This window comes from Eumetopias jubatus, unplaced genomic scaffold (genome assembly GCF_037043125.1).
Source record: "Eumetopias jubatus isolate StellerSeaLion01/CBP00866 unplaced genomic scaffold, mEumJub1_p1.0 scaffold_1, whole genome shotgun sequence".
NCBI classification, from domain to species: Eukaryota; Metazoa; Chordata; class Mammalia; order Carnivora; family Otariidae; genus Eumetopias; species Eumetopias jubatus.
The window spans coordinates 20,827,457-20,839,772 of record NW_028274807.1 but is presented as its reverse complement, the minus strand read 5'-3'; the positions used below and the strand labels follow the sequence as shown (position 1 = coordinate 20,839,772).

At 32.6% G+C, this 12,316-nt stretch overlaps 1 pseudogene; it reads left to right on the top strand.

The window, feature by feature from the left end:
- Positions 1-529: 529 nt before the first annotated feature.
- On the top strand, positions 530-1,207 carry LOC114217717 (cell division control protein 42 homolog pseudogene; annotated as a pseudogene).
- Positions 1,208-12,316: the final 11,109 nt, after the last annotated feature.

Sequence of the window (12,316 nt, the reverse complement as noted above, 5' to 3'; positions counted from 1 at the left end):
TGGGAATGTAAGTAAATTTCTTGACATGTCAATATCTTGAAAGCAGTTCTTTATGACATTTTATAAGTCCTTGCCTTCTAAATACCATTCTATTAGAACTCTTAAGTTTCTAAGACTTCATTAAGAGGTATTTAGAATATTTTCACCTGATTTCCTAGTATTTAGTTGAATTCTATGATTATAAAATGTCTTTAAAATTATTTTTCTCTTTTTTCGTTTTTAAATATGAATATTCTATTTTTACTGAAACAATGGGAGTTTATAATTGAGGTATTACTCTCTACACTCAGAAGTAGTTATTAAAAGTGAAACATACATTTGAATGTTTCATGTAAAATGGAAGACAATGTATTTTCCATTAAGATTTGATTCATCATTAATATTCTATAATGTCTATGGTAGACAGTCTAAAATTGATGAAGTTTGTTTCTCCAGTTAGAACTTTTTTTTTTTTTTTATCAAGAAAAGTTAATGCAGGCCAATGCCCCGGCAGAGAAGCTGAGGTCATCATCTAATTTGAAATATTTAAAGTGGATACAAAACTGTTTCAGCAATGCAGACAATTAAGTGTGTTGTTGTGGGCTATGGTGGCCTTGGTAAAACATGTCTTCTGATATCCTACACAACAAACAAATTTCCATCTGAGTAGGTACCGACTGTTTTTGACAACTATGCAGTCACAGTTATGATTGGTGGAAAGCCATATACTCTTGGACTTTTTGATACTGCAGGGCAAGAGGATTATGACAGATTACGACCGCTGAGTTATCCACAAACAGATGTATTTCTAGTCTGTTTTTCAGTGGTCTCTTCATCCTCATTTGAAAATGTGAAGGAAAAGTGGGTGCCTGAAATAACTCACCATTGTCCAAAGACTCCTTTCTTGCTTGTTGGGACCCAAATTGATCTCCAAGATGACCCCTCTACGATTGAGAAACTTGCCAAGAACAAACAGAAGCCTATCACTCCAGAGACTGCTGAAAAGCTGGCCCGTGACCTGAAGGCGGTCAAGTATGTGGAGTGTTCTGCACTCACACAGAAAGGCCTAAAGAATGTATTTGACGAAGCAACACTGGCTGCCCTGGAGCCTCCCAAACTGAAGAAGAGCCGCAGGTGTGTGCTGCTAAGGACATCTCTCCAGAGCCCTTTCCGCACAGCTGGTGTCAGCATCGTACTAAAAGCAATGTTAAATCAAACTAAAGATTAAAGATTAAAATTCGTTTTTGCAATAATGACAAATGCCCTGCACCTACCCACATGCACTCGTGTGAGACAAGGTCCGTAGGTATGGTCCCCTTCCCCCTCTCATTACTAGTTAATTTGAGTAATTGTGTATTGTCAGAAAAGTGATTAGTACTAGTTTTTGTTTTGTTGCTTCAATTTTTGTTTGTTTGTTTGTTTGAAAGCAAGGCATGCTTGTGATGACTCTGTAACAGACTAATTTAGGTTGTTGAAGCTGCTCCTGGGCTCCATCCACTCTGGAGAATGATCTGGGCTTTAGGTTTTGTTTTGTTTTTCTTTTTTTTTTTTGCGGAGGAGGGAGGTGGGGTGCGGGGAGTGTGTGTGGGGTTTGTTTTTATTTAGTCACGTTTTTTAAATTCATTAACCATTGGACAGCCCTTAAGGGGAGGAGGACGGATTGATTTCACATTCCACTTCCTAGATCTAGTTTAGAAAACTTGTTCCCCACCTGGTGCTCTTAGGAAGGAGTATAGTAAATACCTCATTAAATAACATACTCCTTTTTGAAAGTTGCCTTTTCTCTCCACCCTTGAGTAGGCCCAGTATTTGATGAAACTCATGAAAGTGGGTGGAACCTGTCTTGCCCCTCCTCTTTTCTAGGATGCACTATATATGGGACTGTGACTTTCAAGGAAATTTGTTTGCCATTTGCTGATTTTTTTTTCTGAAGTTAATTTCTAACTTCTTTCACTGATAAATGAAGAAAAGTATTGCACCTTTTGAAATACACAAAATGGATTGAGCATAAAAAAAAATAAAAGTTAATGCGCTATAAAAAAATGCAACTTCAATTTTTAGCTTTGTCTACCATGAGTAATAGGACTGGCCGAGTTAAGTTTCTGTCTTTGCCGCAGGCACACTGTGAATTTAAAATCTTTGCAAACTCATTCTCCTTTTCAATTCAGGAATGGCTTGAGGTGTCATAAGAATTTCAAACCTGGAAGTAATGTCTAGTCCAGCACCTGCCATATCTTTATGCACTGTGAAGGATTCATACAGAAAAATCCTACAAATAACTTTTATCAATCTGATATTTTAAAATCCCACTGTTCAGGACAATAAGCTAAGAATCTAAATAAAGCTTCATTACCCTTGATACTCATTACAGATAGTACTATAAACAAGCTGAGTTTTCATTTGAGGGTAATAATAATATGTCCAGTTTGTGTATACTAATTCTAGAAAAAAACTATTTTATTGTAAAAGTTTTAGGATGTTGTTATTCTTACAATAATAGCTAAGATACTCTCAGAAGAAATACTTTTTTTTTTTTAAAGATTTTATTTATTTATTCATTTGAGAGAGCGAGAATGAGAGAGAGAGAGAGAGTGCACATGAGAGGGGGGAGGGTCAGAGGGAGAAGCAGACTCCCTGCTGAGCAGGGAGCCCGATGCGGGACTCGATCCCAGAACTCCAGGATCATGACCTGAGCCGATGGCAGTCGCTTAACCAACTGAGCCACCCAGGTGCCCCTCTCAGAAGAAATACTTAATATTTAAATGCCAGCTTAAGTTATTATTGATTTACAAAAAATATCTCAAAAAATTGAGATCTTTAATGATTTCTAAATTCCAAATTAACAAATGAGTAAATAATGTGTATACAAAGTAAAAATGCAGGTTAAAAGAAGAAAACTGATCAGATAATACTAATATCACCAGTAACTGAAAATATAAAAATTAAAGTAACAAGGGATGATCATTTATGTGTCCATTTGTTTGTTCAATTTTTGTTTAAAAAAGTTAGAAAAACACTTCATGATTAGTAAGGATATGATAAAAAATACACACTGCTAGAAAACAAATAGGTCAATTCATTTTCTGGAAATATATTTGTCATAAATTCAACTGGATAAGGCAAGATGTACTGACGCTTCTCTAACAATATAAATTTACCAAAATAAAACATGCAAACACACAAACACATACATGAGAGAAAACTAGAAATTCTATTAAAAGTAAAAACACTGGGGCACCGGGGTGGCTCAGTTGGTTAAGTGGCCGCTCCTGGTTTTGGCTCAGGTTATCACCTCATGGGTTGTGAGATCCAGCCCCAAATCACACTCTGCTCTCAGTGGGGAGTCTGCTTGAGATTTTCTCCCTCTGCTCCTCTCCCCACTCTCTCACTCTCTCTCTCTCTCTCAAATAAATAAATAAACCTTTTTAAAAAAAAAGGTAAAAATATTGAATGGTTATTGTAGTTGTAGAATTGAAGTCTTGTTTTCTACCTTAGTTTTAATATGATTTTTTTTGTTCATAATTAAAAATCACAATCACAACATATGTTGAAATATAGAAAATGTTTGTGATATTATCTTGACTAAAATATGTATGTTTTATATAATTTAAAGTTTGTAAAATATGGAACAGAATGAAAAACTATTATAAATAATATAAAGCTATGAAAGCAAGGATGATTTAATGCACTTTAATTTTGTTGGAAGTCATCAGTTAAATAAGAAATTATCATTGATAAAGAAATAATTCTCAGACCTTAAGACTTTATGTTATGGAAAAAATTCAGCCACACAGATGCACCTTTTCTTTTTATTGAGTCATCGCAATAAATGAGACCTGCTCATTTGTCTTATAGATGTCACATGTCTTTCATTATGTCACATGCCTTTTGATTTCTGAACCATATAAAAGAAATTGTTCTTTCTACAATTTCTCCAATTTAATGGTATATTTTTTAGAAGAAATAAATAATTTCCATGTAATATAGAAACTATTGCATTCAGTAATACAGATTTACTAATATTTGAGATGGATTCCAGGCTAAACCTTGTGTTATCTGTTTTTTTACATAATTTTAGTTGGATTTACTATTATTTCTAATGCTAAGTGTAGAAACAATATCAAACTTTGTGGGTTTACTATGTGTTTGGGATTTTATGGTCATTCTATTATTTAGCCCCAATAATACCCCTTTAATGTAATTCTATTATTTACTCCTATTTCTCATATAGAAACTGGATCTCCAAGAGGTGCAGTGCCTTGCCCAGAAGAGAAGATGCTTGAAGGACCTGGGGCTCAAATCCAAGTCTGATTCCAGAAAAAGAGATTTAATCACTATGATGGGCATGATAAGGAATAGATAAATGTTCTATTCTCTTTCATCCTTGTTAGCTTGTCACAATACTGGACACAAATATCTTTAGATATGCTCTGACTGAATTTTGCTTTCAAGGGGCATCTTGAGACAGCCTAACAGGAAGCAGATCATCTTATGCATTGATTTAAGGAATATATTTGGCTTTCTCTGGTTGGTCTTGAACGGTTGTTTTAATTGGAATGTCCCTGATGATACATGATGTGGAACATCTTTTCATGTACCTATTTGCCATTTGTTATCTTCTTTAATGAGATGTCTGTTAAGGCCCTTGGCCCATTTTTAATCAGGTTTTTGTTTTCTTATTGTTGAGTTTTAGGAGTTCTTTGTATAATTTGGGTAAATGTCTTATCAGAGGTATCTTTTCCAAATGTTTTCTCCCAGTGTGTTGCTTGTCTTCTCATTCTCTTGACATTGTTTTTTGTAGAGGAAAAGTTTTTAATTTTAGTGATATTTAGGTTATCAATTATTTCTTTCATGAATCATGTCTTTGATGTTGTATCTATAAAGTAATTGGTATTACCAAGATCATCTATGTTTTGTCCTATGTTATCTCCTGGAAGTGTTATACTTTTGAGTTTTACATTTGGGTTTCTAATCCATTCTGAGTTAATCTTTGTGAAAGGTGTAAGGTCTGTCTAGTTGTTTCAACACCATCTGTTGAAAATACTATCTTTGCTCCATTCTATTAATTATAATTTCTTTGATTCTTTATCAAAGATGAGTTGACTATATTTTTAGGGTTTTTTTCTGAGCTCTCTATTCTGTTCTGTTGATCTATTTGTCTATTCTCTTGCCAATACCACACTTTCTTGATTTATATAGCTTATTAGTAAGTCTTGAAGTTGGGTAGGGTCAGTCCTCCAACCTTGTTTTTCTCCTTCAATACTGTGTTGCCTAGTCTAGGCCTTCAGCCTCTCCATAAAAACTCTGGAATCAGTTTATCAATGCCCACAAAATAACTTGCTGGTATTTTGATTGGGATTGCACTGAGGAGCAATGCAAGTTGGGAAAAATTGACATCTTGGCAATATTGAGTCTTCCTATCCATAAAAATTGAAAAGCTCTCCATGTATTTGGTTCTTCTTTGATTTTGTTTATCAGATTTTTGTTTTCCTTATATAGATCTTGTACATATTTTGATAAATTTGTACCTAAGTTTTCATTTTTTGAAGCGTTAACATAAATGGTATTATATTTTTAATTTCATACTCTACTTGTTCATTGGTGTAAGGTTTTTATGTAGATTTCTCCAGACTAAATAACCATCGTACAAATAAAGATTACAATTTCCTATTGTTCATCTAACCTAGTCAATGAGTTTATGTGGAAACAAGTTTTTGTTCAATCAGACCTCTCTGTAGTCCTACTCATGTTGACAAAAGCAAGTATGAAGCATTTTATGAGGTTTTTTTTTTTCATTCCTAAAGATTCTATTCTATGTTAGAAGATTCTGAGTAAATTGATTCATGTGCCAATTCACTTTTCCATACTGAGAAAGTTACATTTATAGTTTTTTCTCAATGATAACAACCAGCACTTAGTAAGTAGCTATTCTGAGGCAGACATTATTTTCATAACTTTGAATATATTATCTCAACTGATCTGTAGAACAACACTACAGGGACAATAATATCCCTGCTTTACTGATAAGGAAGTTGTGGTTAAATGTTAAGATATATTCCCAAATTTACAGGCAACTTTTCTGAAGCACCTATGACCCTTACTGCTATAAGTGGCTTCCTTTCAAATTATTTTTCTCCTTTAAATGAAAAAGACTGCAGGATAAATAAATATACCATACTTTATAATACATAGTTGTGACTGACCAGTTCTAAAAATCTGAAAGGGGAAAAATTATATGCTCTATCAGATGGACCCAAATATCTGCTTATACATGATCAACGGCCTTCAAAATTTCTTTAGTAACTTAGTAGTTGTAAATGTAACTTGGTAGACCTTAGAAAAATAGTTTCCATCTACTTTCTGATAATCAGCAATAGAATGATTCCTTCATCATCACAGATGTCTTGGAGTTCCTCAAGAAGAAGATGAATAATCATATGCTAACTATATATACAGATAAGAGACTCCTTAACTGATATGGAAACTGGACTAAATGACCTCTGGATTAGTTTCTAATAAATTTATATCTGCCCAGAGAAATAGGTGTTTCCAGTAGCTAGCTCTTCTTCATTGAGGAATGAAAAGTAATATAAAGTAATATAAAAAATAAATATATCATTATCTTCAAATGTAGAATATAAGAATTCACATTTTATTAAGAATTATATTTTAAAGAAGTTTTATAGTGAATTTTTAGTTTTATCAGAACATTCCTAAAACAGAACATTTAATTGACTATGTACTTTGATTCATAGATTTAGAATTTTACTGCTTTGAGATCATCTTAAAGACTCTATACATGAAGTAATATAAGTTCTAAATGAATCACTTCAAAATGATGCAGATCATCAAAATCTGTAAGGATATTATAAAACACTAGATATTTAATTAAAAAAGAGAAAAAAATAATAACACCTTAAGTAGTGCTTTACAGTTTATAAGCATCATATGATACTAAAACAAGTTTTTAATGAAGATATTATTTTAAGCTTATTAAATAGATGAAAAAATCGGTCTTTGCATATTGTATTACCAATGCCTGAAAATCTTTTCCCTAACATTCTCTGACAGACTTTGACTCATTTCAAAGCCCAACTTAACTGAGTCTTCTCTTGGGATCCCTTCTCTAACTTCCACAAATATATTTTCACCCATCACTCTACCGGTACTTCTTTCTATTAGAGCATTTATGTCACCACTGAATTTATTTTATATCCTTTTCTTTACTTGGCGTTGAACATCTAAACTTTAGGGACTAGATATTATTCTCCTTTATACTCTCAACATCTATCAGAATTCCTGGCACAGAACAGGTACTTAATGCATTTTCTTAAATAATTAAAATATTGAATAAGCTAATTATATAATATCACACAGCTAGAGTAGGTAAATAAATTAAAGTGAACATAGATTTTTTGCAATAAATTTCTGCTTTCTAATGATCTATGGCCATTTCACTAAGATAGTAAAAAAATTTACTGCAGCTATAACTTGTTTTTTAAATTTTTGAAAATCAAGATACATTTTTTTCTGAATTTAGTGTTTTTATTTTGTTGGGTTTTTCCTTTGCTGTTATTTTGTTTAACCAATCAAAGCAACACTAAAAATTTACTAAGGCATGTATACCTTCCAGTAGCACATTTCCACCTTCACAAATCCACAAGCACATCCTCTAAGTCAATACTGCTGATATGGCTAATTGACTTTACATAATGAAAAAATCAATATAACATTTGATTTTCCTGAAGTTAATAGTGTGTTTCTTATGATCATCTTTACTTCACTTTTATACGGTCATTTAGAATTTTAAACACAGTAATATTAGGTCAAGGAGTGTAGAAACTTACTTATTTGTTGGTAGTATACAATTGTAATTATTTGATTTCTTCTTGCAAAGTTAACCTCTCTACAGCATTTATAACCATGAACAATCAAATCATGTATTTTCTGCTGTCAAGCTGTATTAATGATTTTTTATTGGTTATTTTTCCCAAGCCTTTAAAAATGTTTATTATTTAAGATGAAAAATCCTGTACAGGCTCCTTAGAGAGAATGTGAAAAATACATAAAAGTATGAATACCTTCACCTAGGAACAGCCATTATAAAAATTTTGGCTTATTTCTCCCCAGTAAATTTTACTTTAAGTAATTATTTCATACGTAGGATAACACTGCAAATAAAACTTACAACCTGCTTTTCAGGATTAAAAAAAATAACATTTTAACTAAAAAGTGAATATATATTCATTGTAGAAAATCTGAAAAAAATGATAAAAGTCTAAGCGAAGAAATAAAACAATACTAGTCATCTTGTCACCTTCTATAAGCATTGTTAATATTTTGGTGACCTTCCCTTCCAGGATTTTTTTTTTTTTCCTGGTCTTTAACAAACCTGTAGTTCACTTGAGGGAGTCAGGCCACTCTTTAAGTGTTTAATTGCCATTTAACCAAGATTTGAATTAAAAATCCCTGGAAAAGTCAAGTAGTCTAACAAAAATAAAATGGATTTCTTTTTCCAGTTGACATGTTTTTATTGTGACCCTTGAGTATGGAGGGGAAGTACAATATTATCTGGGAACAAAGATGCCTCTTGAGTTGCAAACTATCTGTTCCTCCAGAGCAGGCTGGATCCTGTGTGCCCCTGCTTTTATAGGAGGGCTAGGCTAAGCAAAGGACCCCAGAGACAATAATGATAATAGGAAAGAACATTTTAGGACTGAAAGGCAGCTTGAGATGCTATGAGAGCCGCAATCACCAATTCACACGCAACATGCTTCGGCTACCAAAATTGCTATTTAGCTTATACAATTTATATTACAGACACAAAAACAAAACAAAACAAATCAGCACAGTAACCAACGGCTCCGGTTTATCTCCCGGGAGACTCCTCTCATTTCACAAAGCTAGGATCACAGAGATTATTGCCAAGAAGAATTAAACTCAAAGATTTCACAAAAACAGTAATAGAAAACAAAGGTAATTATTCTGGATATTATGTTTCACTGAAATGCAATTTTATTAAGCTAGTTTCCAGGAGACATTGTGATATAGAAGAGGCACAAATGCAGTCTTTTCAGGTACCTGTTGGCCATCTCTATATCTTCTTTGGAAAAATGTCTATTCAGATTTTCTGCCCATTTTTTAACTGATTTTGTTTTTACTGAGTTATAGTAGTTCTTGATATATTTTGGCTCTTAACCCCTTATTAAGATACATGGTTTGCAAAAAGTTCCTCCCATTCAGTAGGTTGTCTTTTCATTTGGTTGATGTTTCCTTTGTGGTTCAATAGCTTTTTGGTATGATACAGTCCACCTTATTTATTTTTGCTTTGTTACTTTTGTTTTTGTGCCAGCTTTAAAAAAAAATATTGCAAAGACCTATTCAAGAAGCTTATTGTCTATGTTTTCTTCAAGGAGGTTTATGGTATTAGGACTTACATTTAAGTCTTTAATCATTTTTAAGTTGATTTTTGTTGTAAAATAGTGGTTCAGTTTCTCTTTTCACATGTGGCTATCCAGTTTTCCAAACAATTTATTGAAAAGATTTTCCTTTCCTCATTGTATATATTTTTGGCTCCTTTGTTGTAAATTAATTGGCCATATATGTATGGGCTTATTTGTGGCCTATTTGGTTCCATTGACCTATATGTCTGTTTTTATGCCAATACCCTAGTATTTTAATTACTAAAGTATTGTAGTATAGTTTAAAATCAGGGAGTGTTATTCCTCTAGTCTTTGTTCTTCTTTTTCAAGTTTGCTTTAGCTATTATTTTTCAGTTCTGTATAACTTTTAGAATTATTTGTTCTATTGATTTGAAAATGCCATTGGAATTTTGATAGGGATTGCACTGAATCTGTACATTGCTTGGATTGTATGGACATTTTAACAATATTGATTCTTCCAATTTATGAGTACAAACTATCTTTCCACTCATTTGTGTCTTCTTCAGTTTCTTTCAATAGTGTTTTACAGTTTTCAAGAGAAGGATATTTCACCTTCTTTGTCAAATTTATTTCTAGGCATTTTATACTTTTGAGGCAATAGTAAATTGCATTGTTTTCTTTATTTCTCTTTCTGATAGTTCATTATTAGTGTACAGAAAGACAACAGATTTTTGTGTATTGGTTTTGTATCTTGCAACTTTACTAAATGTATTAGTTCTAACAGTTTTTTGATGGAGTTTTTAAGGTTTTCTACATGTAATATCATGTCATCTTCAGATAGTGACAGCTTTACTTCTTCCTTTCCAATTTGGGTGGCTTTTTTTTTTTTTTTTGCAAAACTGTTCTGGCCAGGACTTCCTGTACTGTTTTGAATAAAAGTGGTGAGAGTGGGCATCCTTGTCTTGTTCCTGATCTTTGAGAAAAGGATTTCAGTTTTTTTATCATTGAGATGATGTTAGCTGTGAATTTGTCATATGCGGTCTTTATTATGTTGAAGTATGTTCCCCCTCTGTCCACTTTGTTGAGAGTTTTCATAAAAGGATGTTGAATTTTCTTAAATGATTTTTCTGCATCTATTCAGATGATGGTAAAATTTTTATCCTTTTTGTTAATGTGGCTTATCACACTGATTTGCAGATGTTGAACCATCCTTATATCACTGAATAAATCTCAATTTTATGGAGTATGTTCCTTTTAATGTATTGTTGAATTTAGCTTGATAATATTTTGTTGAGGATTTTTGCACCTATTTTTGGAGGGATATTATTTTCTTGTCTTGCAGTGTCCTTGTATAGTTCTTATAACAGAGTAATGCTGTCATCATAAAATCATTTGGAACAGTTCCCTTCTTTTCAACTTTTTGGATGAGTTTGAGAATAATGGTAATTCTCTGAATGTTTGGTAGCATTCACCAGTGAAATCATCTGGTCCTGGCCTTTTCTTTGTTGAGAGGTTTTTGATTACTGATTTAATTTCCTTAATAGTAATCATTCCATTCAGATTTTCTTTTTTTTTAAGATTTACTTATTTATTTATTTGAGAGAGAGAGAGAGAGAGATTGAGAAGAAAGAGCGTGCAAGAGAGCAAAAGCGATGGAGTGGGAAAAGCAGGCTGTCCATTGAGCAGGGAGCGCAGTGAGGGGCTTGATCCCAGGACCCTGGGCTCATGACCTGAGCCAAAGGTAACCGCTTAACTTACTGAGCCACACAGGCACCCCTCTATTCAGATTTTTTTTATTATGTTATGTTAGTCACCATACAGTATATCATTAGTTTTTGATGTAGTGTTCCATGATTCATTGTTTGTGTATAACACCCAGTGCTCAGATTTTCTATTTCATTATGATTCACTCTTTGCTGGCTGTATATTTCTAGGAATTTATCCATTTTTTCTAGGTTGTTCAATTTGTTGACATATAATTGTTAATTTGATTGATTTTGCTGCATGACATAAGTTTTGGTATGTTGTATTTCCATTTATGTTTCTCTCAAGGTATTGTTTTATTTCTCCTTTGACCTGTTGATTGTTCAATAGCATGTTGTATAATCTCCACATTATTTGTAAATTTTCCACATTTGTGTTATTATTTGCTGTTTTCATACCATTGTGGTTAGAAAAGATGCTTGATATGATTTTAATCCTCTTAAATTTATTTGTTTTGTGGCCTAATTTATGATATATACTGGAAAATGTTCCATGTACATTTGAGAAGAATATGTATTCTGTTGCTTTTGGATGGAAGAGTCTGAATGTATCCGTTAACCTGGTCTGCCATTTAAGGTTAATGTTTCCTTGCTGATTTTCTGTCAGGATGATCTGTTCACTGATGTAAGTGGGATATTACAATCTCCTACTATCATTGTATTGCTGTCTGTTTCTCCCTTAGATCTGTTAATATTTGCTTCATATATATGTATATATATGAATAATTGTGTGTATATATATATATATATACATATATATATATATATGTATTGGCTATTTAGAATTGTTCCATGATCAAAAAGCAATTGATAAAACTGACTTATAGCTATCTGTCACCCATCTGAATGGAATTCTTAATGACCATTTATCAAAACTTCCATATACCTTGGGAAACTTTTCAAAATGATAGTAATTGGTATTCAACATTCAATGCACAGGAATTTTGCAGCAGTCCCTGTCATAAATGGCCAATACTGAAAACACCTACTGTGAACTGTTATTTGTGGAAGATGGAATTGAGTATTGAATATTTGGGTTCTAAAAATGCATGTATTTTGAGTCAAACAATTAAGGAGAGAATTTGATTAAATTTATGGAAGGCACAGTCCTAAATGTGTTCCTTCTTAAGGCTACAGTCAAATTATTATTATTATTGTTATTATGAATTGTCATCAGGAGAATTTCTGAGA